The following is a 6987-nucleotide window of genomic DNA, read 5'->3' as shown; positions in this document are numbered from 1 at the left end:
TTGGCTTGTACAATTATGGAAGCTGCCACATCCCAAGATCTGCAGTCAGCAAGCTGAATACCCAGGAGATCTGATGGTATAAATTCCAATCTGAAGGTCAGAAGATTCAAGATCAAGGACGAACAAATGTTTCAGTTCAAGTCTGAAGGCAGGTAAAAACAAACAAAGAAACAATGTTCCAACTCAAAGCGGTCAGACGGCAGGAGGAATTCCCACTTGTGCAGGGGAAGGTAAGCCTTTTTATTCTATTCAGGCCTTCAGCTGATTGGGTAAGGCCCATTCACATTAGGGAGGACAGTATGCTTTACTCAGTCTATCAATTTACATGCTAACCTCACTTAAAAACACCCTCACAGAAACACCCAGAATAATGCTTGATCAAATGTCTGGGCAGCTCATGTCCCAGTTAAATTGACACATGAAATTAATTCTTACACTCTCCAAAGTATTTACACTTGCTGGATTCAGGGTGTGCTTGGGCATCAGAATTTTTTAAGGCTCCCACATGATCTAAGGTGCAGAGTTTAAGAACCACTATGCAAGAGGGTGATGTGCCTTATAGGAGACTGGGGAGTGTGGGATTAACCCTCCCTACTCAGGTAAGTAATGTGGAAAAGTATTCACATTGTTTAAAAACCTTAAAAATAAAAAATACCCATAAAACTCCACGTTAATCACATACGAGATGGATTCATAAATTGAAACCTGCTTAACTGGCAATTAAAAGCTGTAGGACAATGTTGTGTTTCTGTATTTTCAGAATTAAGTTCCAGCTGTTCTGAGAAAGCAACCAGAAGATTGAGAGAAACTGCCAAGTACCCTGGGGAGAAGCTGGGAGTAAACAGCCACATTAACTTCTGTTATTCTAAAGTCACTGTACCACAAGCAGTGACTGTTAATACTGGAAGTGGAATAAAAGATCCCAAATTCAGAACTTCACCTGCTTTTCACGGGGAAAAGCATTGTACTTTTCTGGGTCTGAACTTCATCGCAGGACCAACAAATTTCAAAAACAAATTTGAGACAATATGCATGATTCATAAGGTTTCCTCACCAGTTTAACCATTAAATGTTTAACTATTTAATTTGGAGAAGGCTTCATTTTCATTAAAGAAGCCCGTGTGTTTAATGTCACTATAGCCATCGGGAAAGTCTACCTTATAATGTAGTAAACAACTCCCATCTCTGTATGACTCATAACAACACAAGTTATTTCTCACTCATGCACCTGACTGTTGGGTATTGGCTGTGAGCTTTGTTTCGTGGTTTACCCTCTCCGGACTCAGGTTGATGGAGCAGCTACTATCTCAAACATTGCTGGTCATCACATCCCACTTCCAGAGTAACCCACTGACCTGATTTGGTCACATGCTCTACTCAACAACAAATAGGACAGGATGTATAATCTTCTACATGCCCAGGAGACTGCAAGCTGGACATATATGGTGAACAGCATTACAGACTATCACTTTCTGCCCTTCGGGTCACCAAAATATTCAACTCACTCTGCTTCTCACAGGCAAAATATACTCAGTCCTTCCCAGAGAAGTCAACCCCAAGGTCCCATTTTGCCATGATATCAAATTCAAAGCCTAGGCTCCTTGGGAATGATGCAGGAGATTCCACATCAAATCTGAGTGTGATTTCTCTTGCTCTAGACACTCACAAATCAAAAGATAAGTTACTTTTCCATGCTCTCCAAATATACAATAGTAGAACATGGACAGAGTAACTGTATTAAACACTTCCCTTTGGAAAGAAGAATAGAAAATCCATGGCAGACACTAATCTGATATACAATTATTCTGAAATCTTACCAGGCAGAGGTGGTGAGGACCTTCTACTTTAGAAAGCGAATATGGGATGGAAATGTTCCTGGATTAGACCCTGATTTTGCTTCCCACCAGAGAAGTCTCAAGCCCATTACTTTTCTCCGTGATCTTTGGCTGTGCCCTATTTGTCCCACCTGTGGTGGGCATTCCTTAAGAATATGTTTTCCTTATGTTCTGAGTGGCTTTCTCCCTCTGCTGCATGCCTACCAAAGGAAGGGAACCAAGGGTCATTTTAAGTCTCTTACAGTCTCAGATATTTATAATTTGGGTTTATATTTTCTCTGTACAATTTTCTTAATAATGTTCTAGGGCTTTTAATCTATTTGTTTCAGTTGGCAGTATTTGGTGATAGCTGCCCACACTTCTTTTCCAGACAGGTTTTTTAGATTGGTGGTAATTTTTTGAAAATTTTTGCTCTGCTGAGGCAGTAGTAACTGAAATTGCCAACAAATTTTGTAAAGCAATATTTAAATTCAGAAATAAACTATGGATTTTTTTTTAACATATCATGTTCAAACAATATAAGGGGGTCCATAGGTAAATTATCAAATCATAGAAAATATTTTGATTTTATGTATTGAATTATTATCATATCTATTATCTTTTCACCACCTTTTTAAAGTGATATTTAGATCCACCTAAATGGATCTGTAATACAGATCCATCTGTATTACATATTTTGTTCTTTCAAATTTTTAAAAGTTGCATGTTATAGGCAAACCAAAAAGAGCAGTATTTTTTCAATTTTATCAAATTTCTATTCTATCAGGACTATAATTTAATTGCTGTAGTTTAAGGGTACAAACTTTCAATGAGTAGTAAATACATCATAAAGATCTAATGCACACGGGCTTCCCTGGTGGCGCAGTGGTTGAGAGTCAGCCTAACGATGCAGGGGACACAGGTTCGTGCCCTGATCCGGGAGGATCCCACGTGCCGCGGAGCGGCTGGGCCCATGAGCCACGGCCGCTGAGCCTGCGCAACCGGAGCCTGTGCTCCGCAACGGAAAAGGCCACAACAGTGAGAGGCCTGCGTACCGCAAAAAAAAAAAAAAAAAAAAAAAGATCTAATGCACAGTGTAATGAATATAGACAACAATACTGTAATCACATAGTGGGATAAATATTGCTACAAATGCAATCATATTACAATATGTAAGTGTATCAATGTAACACATTGTACACCTTAAATTTATACAGCTTATATGTCAAATTTATTCAATAAAAATATGACTATATTTCAATCTTAAAGTGACAAGAAATACAAATCAACAATACAAAGATTTTAAAAAGTCTAATTATGAAGTGGCATAGGATTTGAATAAACATTTCTCCTAAGAAGCTCTACTAATTGCCAATAAGCACATGAAAAGATGCTCAACATCATTAGTCATTAAGGAAATGCAAATCTAAACCATTATGTCATACCACTCGGCACACACTAAGATGGCTATAATCAAAAAGACAGATAATAGCAAGTGTTAACAAGGATATGGAGAAATTAGAACCCTCATGTATTGTTTGTGGGGATGTAAAATGGTGACACTAATTTAAAAACTAGTTTAGCAGTTCCCCAGAAAGTTAAAATAGAGTTATCATGACTCAGTAATCCACTCCTAGGTGTATATCCAAGACAACTGAAAACATATGCCCACACAAAAACATGTACACAAGTGTTCATAATAGCATTACTTATAATAGCTGAAACATGGAAACAACCCAAATGTCCATCAACTGTTAAATGGTTAAATAAAATGTGGTACATCTATACATGTGAATATTATTGGGTCATAAAAAGGAATGAAGTTCTGATATATGCTACAAGGTGGATATAACTTGAAAACATTATGTTTAGTGAAGGAAGACAGACATAAAAGGCCATATTTCTATTTATATGAGATATCCAGAAAAGATATATACACAGAGGAAGAAAGTAGATTAGTGTTTTTCAGGAGTGGAGAAAAGTTGCTTTTGGGCAGGGGAGAAAGGAGAAATGACTAGTGGCTGGTAACTAGTGACCAGCGATTGGTAAGGGGTTTCTTTGCAGAATATGGAAATGTCCTGGAATTAGATGGTGGTCATAGTTACACAACTCTGAATATACTAAAAACTACTGAATTGTTCACTTTAAAAAGGTGAATATTACTGTATGTGAATTATATCAATAAATTTGTGATTAAAAAATATGACAAAATTAGATTATGGTGATAGTTGCACAACTCTGTGAATATACTAAAAACCATTGAACTGATCACTTTAAATGGGTGAATTTTATGGTATGTGAAATTATCTCAATAAGTCTGCAAAAAAAAAAAAAAAAAAAGACCAGGAAACAGTTTCTGTAGAAATTGGTGATTATTGCAATATTCTTTCTCCTTTATAGGCTTAAAACATTTTTGTTTCCTTATTCTAAACTCTTATATTTTGTTGCAATGTCATTTTTGCTGCATATTTCATGTGTAGTTTCTATTGATTTAAAAACACATATAAACAGTTTTTTTTTTTATATAAGCAGTTTTTAATACATATTTTTTTAACTTTTAAAAAGTGTCACAGCCAAATTTAGATTTTTTATTTTTTTGGTACGCTTCTGTTAACCTTTCTACTAACAAGCAACAGTTCATATTATGTAACTTAATAGCACATATTCACTATTAATTTAAATCTTCACCTAAGGTCATGTTTCACTCTTTAAGAGTCTTCTGTTAGGGCTTCCCTGGTGGCGCAGTGGTTGGGAGTCCGCCTGCATATGCAGGGGATACGGGTTCGTGCCCTGGTCCGGGGGGATCCCACATGCCACGGAGTGGCTGGGCCCACGAGCCATGGCCGCTGAGCCTGCGCGTCCGGAGCCTGTGCTCGGCAACGGGAGAGGCCACAACAGTGAGAGGCCCCTGTACCGCAAAAAAAAAAAAAAAAAGAGTCTTCTGTTAGTTTTTCTCTAGTCTTCTAAAACATCTCATATCTTGCCTAATCAAATCCAATTGCTTTAATAATATTTACTTAACATTATCATCACGTTTCCATGTGTATTTATGAGGTCAATATTTTATATTTGTTTTATCAAGTTATTTGTTCCATCTCTGGACAGATAAAAAAACTGTATGTAATCTCTAAATTTTTCTAAGGAATGTCATTGCTATTAGTAAGTCATGGCCGTGTCTCCTAGCAACAAAATCTAACTATATACTGTACATGTTCCTGGGTTTTTGGCCCAGATTCTAATTTGTATACATTTTAAATTATTAATTATGCTAACACTGTTATCATAGCTATAGAAAATCTTTTAAACCAATGCTGAAAATTGTTTCTTAGTTCTTAAGTCAGAATGCATACTTGATACATTAGGTGTAAAACCAATGAATTCAACTCTATTATTTTCTTTTGGGAATTCAAAAATAATTATAATAAATACTAGTTGTTCAACATAACTTTTGTCCTTGCTACAATCAAATTGAATTGAATAGTATTTACTTTTTATTTATTTATAATTTCTTATTTTATTACTCATTAAACTAGTAATCTAATATTTATTTCTCCATCCCAGATAGTAAAACTCATTATTTTTAATTTTAACTCTATTTTACACGATCAGTTTTGCTTGCAACAAATTTGGAAATAATCTCTAATAAACTGAGCTTTTTCCTTTCCTTTCTGTAAGTATTGTTCTTTATTTATTTATTTTATTTATTTATTTTTTTGCGGTATGCGGGCCTCTCACTGCTGTGGCCTCTCCCGTTGCAGAGCACAGGCTCAGGACGCGCAGGCTCAGCGGCCATGGCTCACGGGTCCAGCTGCTCCGCGGCATGTGGGATCTTCCCAGACCGGTACACGAACCCGTTTCCCCTGCATCGGCAGGCAGACTCTCAACCACTGCGCCACCAGGGAAGCCCAGTATTGTTCTTTTTGTGCCATAAAAAGCATTCTATGCTCAGCTAATATTAAACATGTGATGTTATTATTTTCTATACTGGCAGTAATATGTTGGCATTTACTTACCTTTGTTGAATGTTATTTATTTATATTTACTCAGACTTTTGAATACTAGTAATTGCATTTTTTAATTATTTTTATTTTTTTCAATTGGAAAGTGGTATTTTGCATTTCTCTAATAAGAAACTTGTGTATCCAGTTATGGATATCTTCATTAGTCAAGGCTGGACTTGAAGATTAGTTGGGAAACATATAAATATAGTAGCAATTCTTTGCCATTGATTTAGAATACAAATGCCAATGTCTACAATTTTTCTCCATTTAAAAAAAATTTTTATGTAAAATTAAATACTAAATGTTCATCCATGTGTATCCAGTAAAATTATATAATCATTAATTTGAGTCAGATTCTGTTTTACTAAAAACACTCTCATGCTGTCAGAAGGATGTGACAGCCATTTTCTAGGATCATAATCTGAAAAACACAGTAATTTTTGTCTTTTTCTTTCAATTTGCCTATTTTATAAATGTAGTTTTCTTCATCCTTTAATAGGGAGACCATTAAAGAGTGTACTTGTTTCTTCTGAGCTGTGAATTTGATGTGGATAACTCTCTTTTTCATTCTCATTGTTTTGGACTGATATTTACCTTTTCAGTTATTAAAGAAAATGAGGTTGCTGGGATTTAATCTGACCTGTTGTTTGTTTTTATGTTTTAACTGGTAAATCTTCATTAAATAAAGAAAATATAGTGCCTTACTTATAAATTTTACACAGAGCATATTAAAGAAAAGTACGCTCACTTCCATTGTTTCTAGATTTAAAAAATTTTAAGCAAACAGCTCTTTTGAAGATTTTCCATTTCTTTCCTGATCTGCACTTTTCTGTTATCTATTCCTATCATAATCTCAAATTGTACATTCTAAAGGACTAAAAATCACACATCACTTATTATTCAAAATGCACAAAATGTTGCATTTCATCCAAAAGCGTAACTAAAAGAAAATGAAAAACATTGAAAGTTACAATTGTTTTCAAGAAGTTACTTTTCTAAAACATTCAAACTTATGTATTAAGTTAAAAAGAAAGATGCACTATTTTTCTACAAATATGATATACATTTAAAAATAAAAACTTTAAGTCAAAATTATTTAAAGCAAAATTAAATGTAATTCTAGCCTCAGTGCCCATCTAGTGGCCAGCATAAAAATATCAGTACCATGTTTT

The sequence above is a fragment of the Phocoena sinus genome, chromosome 5 (assembly GCF_008692025.1).
Source record: "Phocoena sinus isolate mPhoSin1 chromosome 5, mPhoSin1.pri, whole genome shotgun sequence".
Taxonomy (NCBI): Eukaryota; Metazoa; Chordata; class Mammalia; order Artiodactyla; family Phocoenidae; genus Phocoena; species Phocoena sinus.
This window is presented reverse-complemented; position numbering follows the sequence as displayed.